Source organism: Mixophyes fleayi, chromosome 1 (assembly GCF_038048845.1).
Source record: "Mixophyes fleayi isolate aMixFle1 chromosome 1, aMixFle1.hap1, whole genome shotgun sequence".
Taxonomy (NCBI): Eukaryota; Metazoa; Chordata; class Amphibia; order Anura; family Limnodynastidae; genus Mixophyes; species Mixophyes fleayi.
The window spans coordinates 304,497,578-304,517,139 of record NC_134402.1 but is presented as its reverse complement, the minus strand read 5'-3'; the positions used below and the strand labels follow the sequence as shown (position 1 = coordinate 304,517,139).

The 19,562-nt window shown below is 41.3% G+C and overlaps 1 protein-coding gene across 1 annotated transcript in view; it reads right to left on the bottom strand.

Annotated features, from left to right (window-relative positions):
- The window catches only part of SYK (spleen associated tyrosine kinase), a 126,964-nt gene extending 123,043 nt beyond the window's left edge, over positions 1 to 3,921 (bottom strand). The window contains exon 1 of the mRNA XM_075211140.1: positions 3,858 to 3,921. The gene's annotated coding sequence lies outside the window, so the exon portion shown is untranslated. The remainder of the gene's footprint in view (positions 1 to 3,857) is intronic.
- Positions 3,922 to 19,562: the final 15,641 nt, after the last annotated feature.

Genomic DNA, 19,562 nt, shown 5'->3' with positions numbered 1-19,562 from the left:
ATATGGATATATATATATATATATACATTTACATATACATATATTTACATGTGTGTGTATATATATATATATATATATATATATATATATATATTTACATGTATAGATATATATATATATATATATATATATATATATATATATATATAAGGCAAAAAAAGGACAGGGGCGCCACATAGTGTATTACCGCAATACAATGTTGTATAGGAAATATGAGCAGTGTGATGAAGTAGAGTCACACTGAAAGCAAGGTATATTGTGAACAGAGATAAAAAACATAACCAGTGTAATGATTGAAATAGACACTCATGTGCAACACTGTCTATGATCCCAGATATAAACACCACTGGAAGTGATAATTCTGCGTACCAGATATAGTGACTACAAAATATATATTCACGCAGATGATGGTATCTTCAACAGTAAAATCTTCAGTAAAAAACACTCTTCATAGATGGGGATCCATAATAGACAGCTGGAACCTCAGATCCACATACAAATAAAAATTGTGATAGTGTAATACTGTATATCACAGATTTATTAATAAAACACTAAGTATCAAACTTACATAAAACCACATGTAAAATGCATATAAAGGTATCTTTGGGTACTCATCTAGGAAGTGGTCAGATTTGGGGTGTATAAAATACACAGTTCTCAATGAATCTCCACAATAGTCCTATTCATATCGTACCACGATATCCAATGTAGAAATAAAGTTCAATCCTCAACGCGTTTCGTCCATATACAGCTGGACTTCATCAGGAGGTAGAAAGTATATATATATATATTATACATACAACATGTGCAACATGAGATGGTAACATTGCACTCAATATTAATAATAACAGTAATTGATAATAACAATCTTAAAAGTTTTGCAGCAGTATAATATCCTCCACCTGATCTACGTACTGAAAATCAAGTAAATTGTGACAATGTGTAAGTGGCCATATAACAGTAGGACATAGATACATGTTTCCCCATTCACTGCTACTCTTCTGTGCATATCTCCTAACATTTCTACCATTGGGACAAACGTGCTGACTTTTGGGATAGCTAACTGACACCATACGCTTATCAATTTATTTTTTATTCCCTGTATCAGAAACATTTTGGAAAGACCTAAAAAAGTGGCATTGTGCTTTTGCCGTCTTAAATTGAGTAGGGAGCAATTGCTCTATACCACTTCAAATTTTGGGCCCTATTTATGTAGCACCGCATCTTATGAAAGATACTTTTAAATCCTCATTGCATATCTTAAAAAATCAACACAGGAACAGCCGTTCCAAAAAACGGCTGTTCTCGTGAAGTCTTACACTTAACTTTCACAGGCTCTTTGTTTGTGGTCCTCTGCGGTTCTCTGCGATGTGGTTTCCAGCTTGCTTTGAATCCCTGACCGAAAAGCTCGGGCATGCGCACAGAGATCTGGACTGCAAGATGGTGGGTCATGTGACAGGAAGGGATCACATGATCCCTCCACACATGTGCTGTGCAGCTCTGCTCTTCGGAGTACAGCTGCCGGCAGTGAAACTTTTCAATTATGTTAATGTACACCACCTTGAGCTGGCGTACATTAACATTATTGAAAAGTGAATTTTGTACATTGTTAAATAGCGTTACTGAGCACTCTCCATTCACTGTTATGGGGAGTGCTCAGTGAAATGATAATGATGATAATGATAATAATGATAAGAGCGATGCTACAATCATAAATAGCAATTTAGTGGTTAATCCCTTAACAGGGGGTAAAGCATTGATAAATAGGCCCCTTAGAGAGCTACAGAGGGTAAGAGTGACCAAATTTTTTACCTTCATAAATGAAAAACAATATTGTATCAAGAGGTCACTGTCATTTAATATAACATTTGGAACATACCATGTAGCATATGCTTGTATGAAAAAGGGCTCTTTTCACTTTCTACTTATTTTTATTTGGTTGTTTTTGCTTTATATTTGATGGTATAAAAATTATCCCTAAAGAATCATTCTTCATTTTGTATCTATTATATCAAAAGAAACGATTATATATTGTGATAATTAGATATACTGTAATCTTGGAACTATGAGTTAGAAAAATAACGTTACCAACAATATTATTTAAAACCAAGAGTTGAATTGTTTGTGATGAACATGAATTGAGATTAATGCAGTTTAGTAATATCGGACTGCTTTTTCATTCTATGTGAACCAATCAGATCCATTTAAGATTAAAATTAATCTTAAATTAAAACTTTATCATTTCATTCATTCGTTGATGAATATATATTTTTTCAAATGCCGCAGATGTATTTTAGTGATTGTTACATTGATTGTACATGTACAACTGACAAGAACTCTTCAGCTGTATTTAACAACTTAAAAGCACCGCTGTATCTCTGCTATAATTCCTGCCAAGCAGCATTGTATGTCTGTATGTTTTAACCCAGATTGTTATACAAAGAACTGTACAAATCTTTTATTCATGATGTACAAGAGTTCTTATTCCAACAAGTGATCAATAAATATATTAATTATTTTTAGACTTCTTTGATATTTTGCATTTTCTTTTATGTTTATGGTTATAAAATAATAATTATTTCCATGTTATTGAGGGGTGATTTATGAGCACAGCTATTTTTATTTATATTTTATCTTTGCTACTTTTTAAGGTTTGCACATCCTTTTGAGCAGCAGCTGTTTTTTCTTTCTCACTAACACTGATTAGTTTAGCGCCTGGGTAATTGTGTTTTCTCTGTGATTTTGGGGTTTAGTTGCTTTTTTTAAAGGTCCACTAAATGTAAAACACAAGTAGCCGATAATAAAAAAATAATAATTAATAATTGATAATTAATTAAAAATACATTAATTGTGATAGTCTCAAAAATATAAAGTGGCAACATCATGACATGATAAGACATTTGACAATGTGTGTAACATTGTTATCTATCCCACTGTAAGTTATTCCCTTCTGTTAGCAGCCTTCTGTAGGCTCAGAAATACTGACCAGATGCTTCCCAATGGTCTTACTAACAGTATGTCTGCTGTGCAGAGGGAACATGTTGCGTTATTATGAAAACCTTGTTCTTAATATTCAGTTCAGCTCTTGAACCTTTTGCATTTATGTTTGCGACTACTAATAATGCTGCTTTATATAAAAAATACAGAAAATGCAGTTGACATTGTGGAATATTTTAACCACATTCCCCAGGTTGCCACTGATTCTGTTAAAACTTTCAACATAATACATAATTGTCAACTGTCCCTAATTTTCAGGAATAGCCCTAGATTTTAACAATAGGTCTCTGGAAATGTCCCCATTTTCCAGTTTTGCACAAAAATATTACATTTTTGTGCATGTTAGAATAATGTTACCATCTATTTTTATTTTCAAGGTTTTATGTGTTAGTTGTTATTGAGAATTAGCATTTAAAATACAAAAAGGACACCATTTGTCCAACATCCGCTAAAACAGTAATAAACTGGTTCACCAGCAATGTTTATATGATCTGATAAACTCATATGATAAAGCTCAACAACATTTTCAAGGACAGCATACACAGTTCTGAATAAATATGCTTAAAATGAGTATACATATAGAACAATGCACACAGTTTCAGTTGCTAGAGAAAGGGTGGCACCTGTTTTCCTATCTTAGGCCATGAGCCTCATACTGTATTTACCTACACAGCGATGTTGAACAGCAGGTGTGCCAGCGTGAGAAAAGTCAGGGCATGGTTGACTAGCACTATGCTAGTAAACAAACGTTAAGGAAATAAGTTGCCTCATGTTGAAACCAGAAGTTTAAGGCAGAACCTATTGTTTTGCTTAGAACATCAGTTATAGTAGCATTATTTCCTGTCGCACATTTACAGTACCTTTCTTATATCACACTGCAACTGTTTCTTCTACGTCTCCGTGTGGCATGTTCCTTCCTACAGCAGTGAGTTAGTATTAATCCACTGTTTTATCTTTTTTGTTTCGCAAATAATTGCACCCTGGTTACAGCAAGAAGGAAGCAGGATTATTTCTTCAAACCACTCTTATAGCATTGCCTAATAAGTAATGTGTTAATGCAATGTTGGCCAAGCTGTCAGGGGATTGCTGCTAGAATTACCGTCATATATTACTGTAGTCCTTAAGTAAAGAAACTGAAGTATAGCTCTAAACATACAAACATTCTAAATTTACTATAAACTACAATAAGTTGTTACAATTGTTTGTGATTTTAGCCATATGTATACAATGCTATAATACAATAGATCTAAATTGTGCACAGAGCAAAGAAAATAACGAACTCTACTTAATGACACTAGCGAGCAAAGCAGTAAAAAAAACATATTAGTAAAAGTTGCAGGAGGGCACTTACTACCGGTAGTTAGTCACCTAAAGGTTTTATTCCCAATAATACTGATACATTTTTGTGTAGTTTATTAATGTGTCTCCTGTGTATTAAGTATTATGTAGCATACATATAATAATTTATTATCTTTATATATCTGAAGTAGAGTTAATGATTTTTTATTTAGCGAAGCACCTGCCAAGCTGTAATACTTTGTTAGCTCCACTCTTTTGTACAGTGTATCTATACTTTGATTCAAATTTCTGCTCTATTCAGGAAAAGTACATTTTATGTTTCATATACAGTTTTGGTTGAGAAGTTAAAGCAAATTCCTACTATTCAAGTTGATCATTTAATTTTAGTGTCCACTATTATAACCACGCTTGTGATTATGCTGATTTTGTCTTTATACCAGCCATATCACAAGTTGTCTGTTGTTCAAAGTGCTAATAGAAATTAGGTGACACATAAATATTGTTACTTTTTACAAAAGGTGAATAAATATACTAGATTATTAAAAAAAAACAAATACTCCCAAAACAGCAACTGGTAGTAATGCTGTATGGATACACAGCCCCAATAGCTTCAATATAATTCCTATGTAAAAAAGCAACTAGAAGAAACTAAAATGTGTGTGCTGTAGACCTTTGTTTCTGGACACTATCACCGTCTCAGACTTGTATATATACAGTACAAATGTAACACCTTTTTCTCATTAGTGATGTTAGTGTAGTAATATAGCGGTGCACAGCTGGGTGCCATTATGTGGCTGTGTATCTACCTGTTCAAGGTGCCTTTGGTTAGCTCAGAGTCTCTATATCCCTGGGCTATGTGGGTATAACTCGGAAAAGGAGCCATTACACATATACATTTAGAATGTGGAAGGCTGGAACATTATAAGCACAGTAGTACATTCAACGGTATGTTAATATAGGTATAAACACTCTTGCATAACCTTATATGTTAAATCCCACAGTACACAAGAGCGGACAGTTCATGACTTGGGGAAATCTCATACTGTACTCTCCTGAGTATTGTTCCCTGTAACAACATGATCTCCTGAGATCCCCTCATTCAGTCATGTATACTTCTCTACATTTTAGAGACATATGTGCTATTCACATCATAGTCCCCAGTAGGTCGGGTTCTCTTCTGCTGTCATGCTTCACTCTTTGCTTAAGCCAATTTAGCAGTCTTGGGCTTGGTACACTATTGGTCCCAACATATCCACAAATGCACTCAGTGTCTATAGCTCCTCTTAATTCCCATTTTGCATTTTGTTGCCCTGGCAACTCTTTCTGTGGTGTTCCTCAACTATACCAGGGTCATCAGCTTTTTCCAACTCAAACCAATCAGCTATCTAACAAGGTCACAGCAATCCAGAAGCTTGAACTTGACTTTGATTTAACCACTGCTCACTCTACTATCAACCTCCCAGATCTCAGGTCAAGTCTGGTAATTATTGTATGAAAATCAGACCTCCATATTTCTACTGAGACCTATCAACTCATTAGACAAGTTTTTAATAGGACTATCTTCATTTTTTCTCGCTCTGTGTTTCCCCTGTGCTCCTCTTGTCACGGGCACTAGGAGTCTTTACCCAGGGATCACCAGGTGATAGGCTTACCAGAGCAGTATAGGTGGTAATATGGTACTCTGGTAGCAGGGTGATCACGGAACAGGAAATAGCAGATGATGAGATGCTCAGGAAAGTCTATGACTAGCAGCACTGGCAATATGGAGGTAGTAATACACGAGGAACTGTATGGACAAAGGACACGTGAAGGTAGTCAGTGGTCTGCGGTAGCAAGTTGTACCACTGCTATAGTGAGGAGGAATGTCCAACAGAAACGAGGAGGTGATGAGAGTCAGCGGTCTGCGGATAGCAAGTTGTACCGCTGTCTGAGTGAAGGAATGGAATCCAAGTGGAGGTATCCGGGGAGTCAGTGGTCTGCGTTAGCAAGTTGTACCACTGCTATGTGAGAGGATACTGGAACAGGTGAAACTGTAAACAGGAGTCAGTGGTCTGCCACTAGCAAGTTGTACTACTGAATATATATGTGAGGAGGTGCATGGGGAGAGACTGCAACACAATATATACACGGGCACCTTGACTTTGATCCACAGTAATATGCACAATATAAATGTATAAATGACTGAACAACAATGCCAATATAGAAAGTCTCTTGAAGTAATTCAGCATGAGATAACACAGTCAATGATGGCAATAGACTCAGCGGATAGTACACTCCAGAGGAGAACCAACACAGTCAATGATGGCAATAGACTCAGCGGATAGTACACTCCAGAGGAGAACCAACACAGTCCAGCAAGGTATGCAATACACAGCACAGTCAATGGGAAGTATGCATACCGTGGTTCAGGAGAAGGCAGTCAGACAGGAGTGCAGAGATACCTGAAGGGCAGGAGGCCAGCAGGATACAAGTCCCTGGATGGGTGAAGCAGGAGTCTAGCAGGTGCAGCGCACAGGTAGGTAGACCAGCAGGGAACACAGGAAGGCGTGGAGAGCGGATCAGCAGTAGATGGATGAGTAGCGCTGAGAAGTAACAGCAGCGGGTCTCTGCGGGAACACGGAGGTAACCAATAGCAACCAGCAGGTGCAGTAACGATGGGACACCGGAGCAGAGTTGAACTGGAACAGATGATCACGGAGAGTAGCGGGTAGCAATAGTGGCGGCAGACTCAAGGAAACACGGTAGAGTAGACAAGGACTGAAGACTGAAGCGCACAGAGGCAGCGGATAGGAATCAGCTAAACAGTCACGATGAAACACAGACGAGTTGCAGGTTGAAGACTGTAGTGCACGGAGGCAGCGGATAGGCATCAGCCAAACAGTCACGATGATGAAACACAGACGAGTTGCAGGTTGAAGCCTGTAGTGCACGGAGGCAGCGGATAGGAATCAGCTGGCAGTCACAATCATGAACAGGTGAGTGGATGTGGTTGAAGCCTGTAATGCACGGAGGCAGCGGATAGGCATCAGCTAACAGTCCCAATGATACATGGTAGAGTTGAAGTGATTAGAAGACTGTAGTGCACGGAGGCAGCGGATAGGAATCAGCTCACAGTCACGATGATACAGTAGATGGTAGAAGTGGTATGGGAACCACAGTAGCAGAAGTGGTTTGGAAACCACAGAGGTAGAAGTGGTTTGGAAACCACAGGAATCAGCAGGGCTGAATAAACAAGGAAACACAGGAACACCTTCAGAGACTCATGGGGAATGAGACTCCAAGATCAGGCAACGTGGTGTTGACCACAGGTGCTTAATATAGGGAGGTTGCCTGATCTGCCAATTAAGTTAAAGGAACATACACTGAAGGTTTGGAAAGGGCTGCGCATGCGCAGTCCCTCAGGATGGAGGACGGCCACGGTTCCTAAATGTCCGGGAAGAAGCACTCACAGTCCGGTGAGTGACAGTACCCCCCCTTTTAAAGGTGGGCACAGAACGCCTGGAACCGGGCTTGTCCGGATTTTTGGAATAAAACTTCTTCAGAAGGGCAGGAGCATTAAGATCTTCAGCTTTGATCCATGAACGCTCTTCAGGACCAAAGCCCTTCCAATGAACGAGGAAACGGAGGACTCCTCGCGAAATTTTTGCATCCAATACCTCAGTAATCTCGAAATCCTCCTCCTGGTGAACTTGAACTGGCTGCGGAGCTGAGGGAGGAGTTGAGAAACGGTTGATGATGAGAGGTTTGAGCAAGGACACATGGAAGGCATTGGAAATCCGAAGATTCTTAGGAAGAAGAAGTTTAACACATACTGGATTGATAACTTGAATGATCCTATATGGACCAATAAAACGAGGGGCGAATTTCATAGATGGAACCTTCAAACGAATATTTTTGGTAGATAACCAGACACGATCTCCAATTTTTAGTGGTGGAATAGCCCGCCTCTTCTTATCTGCGAAAGACTTATATTTATTAGATGTCTTCTTTAAACAGGTTTTGACCTGAGACCAGATATTTTTGAAGGTTTGACAAGCAGTCTCCACAGCAGGAACTTGGGTGGGCGGGAGGGCAGGAAATTCCGGAAAAGACGGATGGTGACCGTAGACCACAAAGAATGGAGTTTTGGATGATGACTCATGGTACATGTTGTTATGGGCGAATTCAGCCCAAGGGAGCAATTCTACCCAGTTGTCTTGGTTGGCTGAAGAGAACATCCTAATAAAAGTCTCAAGATCTTGATTGACTCGTTCCGTTTGTCCGTTAGATTGCGGATGGTAAGACGATGAGAGTGCTAATCGTATGCCCAAGGTTTTACAAAGGGCCCGCCAGAATCTGGAAACGAATTGTACTCCTCTATCCGACACAATCTCAGACGGACATCCATGGATGCGGAAGATTTCTTTAATGAAATGTTCAGCCAGAGTAGACGAGGAAGGTAAACCGGACAGAGGGACGAAATGGGCCATCTTCGAAAATCTGTCTACCACTACCCAAATAGTATTGTGATTCTTACTTGGTGGCAAATCAGTAATGAAATCCATACTAATATGGGTCCAAGGCTTGGACGGAATGGGTAGTGGTCGCAGCAACCCTGCTGGAGTTCTGCGGGAGGATTTGAACTGAGAACATAAATCACAGGAAGCAATAAACTCTTTGACGTCTCTCCTCATTGAAGGCCACCAGTAACTACGAGAGAGAATCTCAAAGGTCTTGTGTTCACCGGCGTGTCCAGAGAAACGGGAGGCATGGAACCACAAAAGGATTTTCCTCCTCAGAGTAGGAGGCACAAGGGTCTTCCCAAATGGTAGCATTTTGGTGGATGAAGCAGCCAGAGAAATACATTTGGGGTCCAGAATAGCATGGTTGGGAACCTCTTCTACATCAGAGGACGTCACAAAAGCTCGAGATAGAGCGTCAGCTTTCTTGTTCTTAGCGGCTGGTTTGAAGGTTATAATTAATTCAAAACGGGAAAAGAAAAGAGACCATCTTGCTTGACGAGGGTTCAAGCATTGAGCAGATTGCAAATATGACAAGTTCTTATGATCCGTGAAGATCGTCACCGGATGGCGAGCTCCTTCCAACAAGTATCTCCATTCCTCTAATGCAGCTTTGATGGCCAGCAACTCCTTGTCCCCGATAGTATAATTTTTCTCTGCGGGCAGAAGACCCCGAGAGTAGAAGGCACAAGGATGAAATTTTTGTTGCTCCGAGCGTTGGGAGAGAATAGCTCCTAAGCCCACATTAGAGGCATCTACTTCTAGGAAGAAGGGGAGTGTCACATCAGGCTGTCGCAGAATGGGAGCAGACGAGAAGGCCTCTTTGAGGATTTGAAAGGCTTGGAGAGCCTCAGATGACCATTGCTTAGTGTTAGCCCCTTTCCGAGTTAGGGCCACAATGGGAGATGCAATGGATGAAAAGTCTTGAATGAAGCGTCTATAGTAATTGGCAAAACCTAAGAAACGCTGGATGGCACGAAGAGTAGTTGGCTGAGGCCAATGTAGTACAGCATTTACTTTGTCTGGATCCATCTTCAGGCCAACTCCGGAAACTATATACCCCAAGAATGGAATCTGGGGTAACTCGAATGAACATTTTTCCAATTTACAGAACAACGAGTTTTTCCGTAGTCTGGAGAGGACCTCTGCCACATGTTGGTGATGAGAAGGCAGGTCCTGTGAGAAGATCAATATGTCGTCTAGGTAGACAACGACACATACATATAATAAGTCCCGAAAGATCTCATTGATGAAACCCTGGAAAACAGCGGGGGCATTACACAGCCCGAAGGGCATTACTAAATATTCGTAATGCCCATCTCTGGTGTTAAACGCGGTCTTCCATTCGTCACCGGAACGGATTCTAATTAAATTGTAAGCACCACGAAGATCCAACTTAGTAAATATCCGAGCTCCCTTGATGCGATCAAATAGCTCAGTGATCAGCGGAATGGGATACCGATTCTTGATAGTAATGGCGTTGAGTCCACGAAAATCTATACAAGGGCGTAATGATCCATCCTTCTTTTTGACGAAGAAGAACCCAGCTCCAGCGGGAGAGGTGGAAGGTCGAATGAACCCACGCTGGAGATTCTCCTGTATGTACTCAGATGTGGCTTGAGTTTCAGGTAACGAGAGAGGATAGACCCGACCCCTGGGAGGAGTCTTGCCAGGTAGAAGGTCGATCGGACAATCCCAAGAACGATGAGGAGGAAGACGTTCAGACTGAGCTTTATCAAACACATCGGCAAATGAAGCATACTGAGGAGGGAGTCCCGGGGAGGAAGATGAGATGGAAGATCGCTGTACTTTAAGAGGAATAACTTGAGAGAGACAACGATGGTGACATTCAGACCCCCAAGACGTAACTTGAGGGGTGCGCCAGTCAATCTGGGGAGAGTGACACTGAAGCCATGGAAGGCCTAAGACAATCGGACTTGTCGTAACTGGAAGAATTAAAAACGAAATTTCTTCATGGTGTAGTACACCAATCTGAAGGGTTACTGGAGACGTACTCTGGGTGATGAGACCATTGATGAGGCGTGATCCATCTATAGCCGTCACAGTAATGGGTGTTTTTAAAGTGATCACTGGTAGGGACCATTGATTCACTAGTGATTTAGAAATGAAATTTCCTGCTGCTCCGGAATCAATCAATGCCTGTGACTCAAAGGATTTGGTAGCAAAGGAAATCGTAACATCAAAAGCGCAGACTTTAGATTTCATAGACAATGGAGAGGACTCCAGGGACCCTAACTTCACCTCTCCAGAACTAGTTAGGGCCTGGCATTTCCCGATCTCTTAGGGCAAGAGCTGAGCACATGCGTGGAATCAGCACAATAGATACAGAGTCTATTCTTTACTCTTCGTTTCCTTTCCTCTGAAGATAATTTGGAACGTCCTATCTCCATGGGAATCACAGAGGATGGAGCTGAACGAAATTGAGGGTTTGAACGAAGAGGTGCTTTGACAGCCGTTGTTTTCTCAGACTCTCTTTCACGAAATCTCATATCTACACGATGGCAAAGAGAGATCAAATCTTCTAGTGACGAAGGAAGCTCTTGGGTAGTCAGTGCATCTTTAATTTTATCGGAGAGCCCCTGCCAGAAGGCGGCAACTAATGCTTCAGTGTTCCACTGAAGTTCAGAGGCTAGGATCCTAAATTGAATGACATACTGTCCTACTGTATGGGAGCCTTGTCGCAAACGAAGAATGCTGGAAGCAGCGGAAGTCACACGACCTGGTTCATCGAACACACTTCGGAACGTGGAAATGAATTTGGCACTATCTTGTAGAATTGGATCGTTTCTCTCCCACAGAGGGGAGGCCCAAGCCAGGGCTTGTCCAGAAAACAATGAGATAAGATAGGCCACTCTGGAACGATGGGTAGAAAAATTTTGAGGTTGGAGTTCAAAATGGACTGAACATTGGTTAAGGAAACCTCTACAAGTTTTGGGGTCCCCGTCATATTTTGACGGAGTAGGCAGGTGAAGCGTAGGAGCTGTAGACACCTGGGATGGCACTGGGGAAACGGAGGCAAGCACAGGAGCTTCAATATTAGCTGTAACAGTCTGTCCAGATGTTCCTTGGGAGGTTAACGATTGGTAACATTGAAGTAACAGCTGTTGGCGAGCATCCTGTTGCTCCACACGGCTGACCAGATGCTGCAGCATCTCTTTAGCAGTAGGTTCCGTATCTGGGTCTGTCATGGCCTGATCTTACTGTCACGGGCACTAGGAGTCTTTACCCAGGGATCACCAGGTGATAGGCTTACCAGAGCAGTATAGGTGGTAATATGGTACTCTGGTAGCAGGGTGATCACGGAACAGGAAATAGCAGATGATGAGATGCTCAGGAAAGTCTATGACTAGCAGCACTGGCAATATGGAGGTAGTAATACACGAGGAACTGTATGGACAAAGGACACGTGAAGGTAGTCAGTGGTCTGCGGTAGCAAGTTGTACCACTGCTATAGTGAGGAGGAATGTCCAACAGAAACGAGGAGGTGATGAGAGTCAGCGGTCTGCGGATAGCAAGTTGTACCGCTGTCTGAGTGAAGGAATGGAATCCAAGTGGAGGTATCCGGGGAGTCAGTGGTCTGCGTTAGCAAGTTGTACCACTGCTATGTGAGAGGATACTGGAACAGGTGAAACTGTAAACAGGAGTCAGTGGTCTGCCACTAGCAAGTTGTACTACTGAATATATATGTGAGGAGGTGCACGGGGAGAGACTGCAACACAATATATACACGGGCACCTTGACTTTGATCCACAGTAATATGCACAATATAAATGTATAAATGACTGAACAACAATGCCAATATAGAAAGTCTCTTGAAGTAATTCAGCATGAGATAACACAGTCAATGATGGCAATAGACTCAGCGGATAGTACACTCCAGAGGAGAACCAACACAGTCAATGATGGCAATAGACTCAGCGGATAGTACACTCCAGAGGAGAACCAACACAGTCCAGCAAGGTATGCAATACACAGCACAGTCAATGGGAAGTATGCATACCGTGGTTCAGGAGAAGGCAGTCAGACAGGAGTGCAGAGATACCTGAAGGGCAGGAGGCCAGCAGGATACAAGTCCCTGGATGGGTGAAGCAGGAGTCTAGCAGGTGCAGCGCACAGGTAGGTAGACCAGCAGGGAACACAGGAAGGCGTGGAGAGCGGATCAGCAGTAGATGGATGAGTAGCGCTGAGAAGTAACAGCAGCGGGTCTCTGCGGGAACACGGAGGTAACCAATAGCAACCAGCAGGTGCAGTAACGATGGGACACCGGAGCAGAGTTGAACTGGAACAGATGATCACGGAGAGTAGCGGGTAGCAATAGTGGCGGCAGACTCAAGGAAACACGGTAGAGTAGACAAGGACTGAAGACTGAAGCGCACAGAGGCAGCGGATAGGAATCAGCTAAACAGTCACGATGAAACACAGACGAGTTGCAGGTTGAAGACTGTAGTGCACGGAGGCAGCGGATAGGCATCAGCCAAACAGTCACGATGATGAAACACAGACGAGTTGCAGGTTGAAGCCTGTAGTGCACGGAGGCAGCGGATAGGAATCAGCTGGCAGTCACAATCATGAACAGGTGAGTGGATGTGGTTGAAGCCTGTAATGCACGGAGGCAGCGGATAGGCATCAGCTAACAGTCCCAATGATACATGGTAGAGTTGAAGTGATTAGAAGACTGTAGTGCACGGAGGCAGCGGATAGGAATCAGCTCACAGTCACGATGATACAGTAGATGGTAGAAGTGGTATGGGAACCACAGTAGCAGAAGTGGTTTGGAAACCACAGAGGTAGAAGTGGTTTGGAAACCACAGGAATCAGCAGGGCTGAATAAACAAGGAAACACAGGAACACCTTCAGAGACTCATGGGGAATGAGACTCCAAGATCAGGCAACGTGGTGTTGACCACAGGTGCTTAATATAGGGAGGTTGCCTGATCTGCCAATTAAGTTAAAGGAACATACACTGAAGGTTTGGAAAGGGCTGCGCATGCGCAGTCCCTCAGGATGGAGGACGGCCACGGTTCCTAAATGTCCGGGAAGAAGCACTCACAGTCCGGTGAGTGACACCTCTTCATCACTCACACCATCATTCGTCCTGGAATCTCGCTGACCCTCTCTCTTCATAGACCCAGAGCATTACTACCCATTAACAACTGCAGGAATGTCCCACACTAGTGCCTATCAACAAAGGTGTAACACATGCACATGGGGGGGCCTGAGTCATTAAGGATGCAAAGCACAAAAAAGGAGTAACTTTGCACCTGGGCAAAATCATGTTGCTTTGGATGGGGAGGTAAATTTAAAAAATAGGAGCAGATTTATAGTTGGGTACGGCATGTTCTAGATGAACTTTACCTTTCAGACTAAAAATAAAGCTCTCAAGTATTTAACTTATGTGCAAAATAATAAACTAATCTGCACCCCTTACATTGTAACATGGTTTGTCCATAAGCAAACTTGCTCCTTTTTTTGCTTTGCTCTCCTTAATGACTCAGGACCGGAATCTGTATACTATTGTATGTGAGAACTAGCTAATGAAACTTTAGGGGATATTTCTGTATTTGCACCAATTGTGTGAAAGTGGAAACAAAAAAAAATCTACATAAAATTAATTTGTATAGACTAAAAACAGAAAAGTTTTTGATGGTGAAACATACAAAGGGCTTCATTTAGAGTCGGATGCAAAGTCCATTTCAGGCGTATTCTGCACATTTACACTGATGGGGCATGCGCAGTAAGCAACAGTTCCCTGCAGGTACGTCTGCTTTTCAGACATAAGTGTACACTGCGACAGCTTTCGTCTCACTACAAGGGAAAGGGTGGAACACGGAGTTGTGTAGGCGTGACCGTGAATAATTCAGATACTATGGGCGTATACCCGCAAAAATGACCCTAGTCAGATCAAGACGCTGGTGGAACACACGTCAAAACAAGGCTGAAAAAGTGCGGCAGGAATCAGGTGGTGCAAGTAGTTAGCTAGCTGCAGGAACTGGTCGCAGCTCGGTAGGGTATTACGAGTGGGACTCAACAGGGGTTACATGCCACTCGTAATACCCTACCAAGCTGCGGCACACTCCCACTCCTACTCTTTCATGTAAGTCTTAGACGCACATTGCGTCCGACTCTAAATGAAGCCCAAAGTGTTCTGATCATGAAAGGCTAAAAACTGTTCAAGTCAATTAGGGGTAAATAAATTCAAAATTTTAAAAGTGATGACAAATGTATGACCTTATGCAGATCATCAAGTATCTCAAATATATATGTACTTATCTGGTAGCATAGTTTAGTACTGCAAGTTACAACATGAAGTGACAGAAGGCAGGAGGGTACGTCTCCTCTAGTTCTCCAAGAACCTCCATGTGCTGCAGAACTGTTTGCCTAGTCTTCCTGAAGCTTGAAATTCTCTTTCATTCAGATCCATCCAATATGTTAAAGCATATTCTTCTGTTCCGGACATCATTTACTGCTATGAGGTCTAAATATAAACATTACATAGAGATGCAAAATAGGTAGGTTCATATTTCCAGACTATTATATAGGCAACACTTTGCTATAACTAGAGATGGGCGGGTCCGGTTCTTCGAGAACCGAACCCACCCAAACTTTGGGTATCCGAGTACCGAGCTGAGCAGCTCGATACTCTCCCGCCCGTTCCGAATCCAAATCGAGGCCGAACGTCATCGTGACGTCGTCGGATCTCGGGGCTCGGTTCTCGCGATACTTCAACTTTATAAATACACGCCTCCACAGCAATCCATCGCCATTTGACAGAGGGAGAGAGCAGGGTGTAGTCATAGGCTAATTAGAGCAGGGACAGAGAATACAATATTGTTCTTGCAATTGCTCTAACCAAAATTGCTAGTGCAGAGAGGAGGATAGAGGTTTATTATTTTTTCTTCATATTTGGCACTCCCCAGCGCTTTTGGGGTGTCCCCCATAATTGTGCATAAATATTTCTGGCTGTCAAAAGTCATATCTGTCAGCAGTATCTACTAAATAATTTTTAGCACTCCTCAGTGCTTTTGGGGTGTCCTCCCTAATTGTGCATTAATATTTCTGGCTGTCAAAAGTCATATCTGTCAGCAGTATCTACTAAATAATTTTTAGCACTCCTCAGTGCTTTTGGGGTGTCCTCCCTAATTGTGCATTAATATTTCTGGCTGTCAAAAGTCATATCTGTCAGCAGTATCTACTAAATAATTTTTAGCACTCCTCAGTGCTTTTGGGGTGTCCTCCCTAATTGTGCATTAATATTTCTGGCTGTCAAAAGTCATATCTGTCAGCAGTTTCTACTAAATAATTTTTAGCACTCCTCAGTGCTTTTGGGGTGTCCTCCCTAATTGTGCATTAATATTTCTGGCTGTCAAAAGTCATATCTGTCAGCAGTATCTACTAAATAATTTTTAGCACTCCTCAGTGCTTTTGGGGTGTCCTCCCTAATTGTGCATTAATATTTCTGGCTGTCAAAAGTCATATCTGTCAGCAGTATCTACTAAATAATTTTTAGCACTCCTCAGTGCTTTTGGGGTGTCCTCCCTAATTGTGCATTAATATTTCTGGCTGTCAAAAGTCATATCTGTCAGCAGTATCTACTAAATAATTTTTAGCACTCCTCAGTTCTTTTGGGGTGTTCTCCCTAATTGTGCATTAATATTTCTGGCTGTCAAAAGTCATATCTGTCAGCAGTATCTACTAAATAATTTTTAGCACTCCTCAGTGCTTTTGGGGTGTCCTCCCTAATTGTGCATTAATATTTCTGGCTGTCAAAAGTCATATCTGTCAGCAGTATCTACTAAATAATTTTTAGCACTCCTCAGTGCTTTTGGGGTGTCCTCCCTAATTGTGCATTAATATTTCTGGCTGTCAAAAGTCATATCTGTCAGCAGTATCTACTAAATAATTTTTAGCACTCCTCAGTGCTTTTGGGGTGTCCTCCCTAATTGTGCATTAATATTTCTGGCTGTCAAAAGTCATATCTGTCAGCAGTATCTACTAAATAATTTTTAGCACTCCTCAGTGCTTTTGGGGTGTCCTCCCTAATTGTGCATTAATATTTCTGGCTGTCAAAAGTCATATCTGTCAGCAGTATCTACTAAATAATTTTTAGCACTCCTCAGTGCTTTTGGGGTGTCCTCCCTAATTGTGCATTAATATTTCTGGCTGTCAAAAGTCATATCTGTCAGCAGTATCTACTAAATAATTTTTAGCACTCCTCAGTGTTTTTGGGGTGTCCTCCCTAATTGTGCATTAATATTTCTGGCTGTCAAAAGTCATATCTGTCAGCAGTATCTACTAAATAATTTTTAGCACTCCTCAGTTCTTTTGGGGTGTTCTCCCTAATTGTGCATTAATATTTCTGGCTGTCAAAAGTCATATCTGTCAGCAGTATCTACTAAATAATTTTTAGCACTCCTCAGTGCTTTTGGGGTGTCCTCCCTAATTGTGCATTAATATTTCTGGCTGTCAAAAGTCATATCTGTCAGCAGTATCTACTAAATAATTTTTAGCACTCCTCAGTGCTTTTGGGGTGTCCTCCCTAATTGTGCATTAATATTTCTGGCTGTCAAAAGTCATATCTGTCAGCAGTATCTACTAAATAATTTTTAGCACTCCTCAGTGCTTTTGGGGTGTCCTCCCTAATTGTGCATTAATATTTCTGGCTGTCAAAAGTCATATCTGTCAGCAGTATCTACTAAATAATTTTTAGCACTCCTCAGTGCTTTTGGGGTGTCCTCCCTAATTGTGCATTAATATTTCTGGCTGTCAAAAGTCATATCTGTCAGCAGTATCTACTAAATAATTTTTAGCACTCCTCAGTGCTTTTGGGGTGTCCTCCCTAATTGTACATTAATATTTCTGGCTGTCAAATGTCATATCTGTCAGCAGTATCTACTAAATAATTTTTAGCACTCCTCAGTGCTTTTGGGGTGTCCTCCCTAATTGTGCATTAATATTTCTGGCTGTCAAAAGTCATATCTGTCAGCAGTATCTACTAAATAATTTTTAGCACTCCTCAGTGCTTTTGGGGTGTCCTCCCTAATTGTGCATTAATATTTCTGGCTGTCAAAAGTCATATCTGTCAGCAGTATCTACTAAATAATTTTTAGCACTCCTCAGTGCTTTTGGGGTGTCCTCCCTAATTGTGCATTAATATTTCTGGCTGTCAAAAGTCATATCTGTCAGCAGTATCTACTAAATAATTTTTAGCACTCCTCAGTGCTTTTGGGGTGTCCTCCCTAATTGTGCATTAATATTTCTGGCTGTCAAAAGTCATATCTGTCAGCAGTATCTACTAAATAATTTTTAGCACTCCTCAGTGCTTTTGGGGTGTCCTCCCTAATTGTGCATTAATATTTCTGGCTGTCAAAAGTCATATCTGTCAGCAGTATCTACTAAATAATTTTTAGCACTCCTCAGTGCTTTTGGGGTGTCCTCCCTAATTGTGCATTAATATTTCTGGCTGTCAAAAGTCATAACTGTCAGCAGTATCTACTAAATAATTTTTAGCACTCCTCAGTGTTTTTGGGGTGTCCTCCTTAATTGTGCATTAATATTTCTGGCTGTCAAAAGTCATATCTGTCAGCAGTATCTACCAAATAATTTTTAGCACTCCCCAGTGGTTTGCGCTCAGAATGGATTCAAAGTAGTCCACATATGATCTGAATGAGCAACCAGGTTCTGTCACCAGTCCTGATGTTAGTGTTCCCAGTACGTCATCTGGCCAAGGCGATGTCAAACAACAGAGTGTTTCCAAATTAGTGCAAAAAACAAAAGCCCAAAAAAAATTTACTGTATTGAAGCGAAAAAGAAGTGTAACTGAGCAAAAGTTAAGTGACGATAAAAAAAAAATTGCAAGCATGCCATTCTACACACGCAGTGGCAAAGAGAGAATGAGGCCTTCACCTTTGGCTATTAGTGGCAGATCCCAAAAAGTTACCCAGCCTACAATTGGTGCACAACTACTGTTACGCGTCAAAGCCGAGCTGCAAGATAACAGTGAGGCATTACAGGAGAATATTTGCTCTGATTCACAAATGACAACAATCCCTGTGGAGAGTCCATCCAACAGTGGGATGTCTAATCGTGAGCATTCTGCTAATGTGTGCCTTAATAGCCCGAATGTAGCCGGTGATACCCAAATTGAGGATGCCACTTTGGAATTAGAAGAGGATGAGGGGGAGATTTGTGTAGGCGACGAGGGTGCTATTGATGATGTTGATGATTATGATGCAGACAGATACCAAATTGCCTTTCTCAATTTCTATTTATATTCTAGATTATATAACGGCTGAATAGTTTTCTATTTTACTCCTAGTGGAGAGAGGATCTGATGCAGACAGATACCAAACTGGCTTTCTCCATGTCAATTAATATTGTACAGTCTATAACTGCTGGATTGTTTAGTATTTTATACAAGTGGAGGGGGGCCTAGAGAGACAGAAACCAAACTGGCTTTCTCCATGTCAATTAATATTGTACAGTCTATAACGGCTGGATTTTTTGGTATTTTATACAAGTGGAGGGGGGCCTAGAGAGACAGAAACCAAACTGGCTTTCTCCATGTCAATTAATATTGTACAGTCTATAATGGCTGAATTTTTAGTTTTTTTTAAAAAAGTGGAGGGGGGCCTATAGAGACAGAAAGCAAACTGTCTTTTTCCATTTCTTTACATATTTAACTATAAGTGTAGGGTGTAATATACATCCAAAGACGATGGCTGCATTGCCAATATGCATAGATGGAGA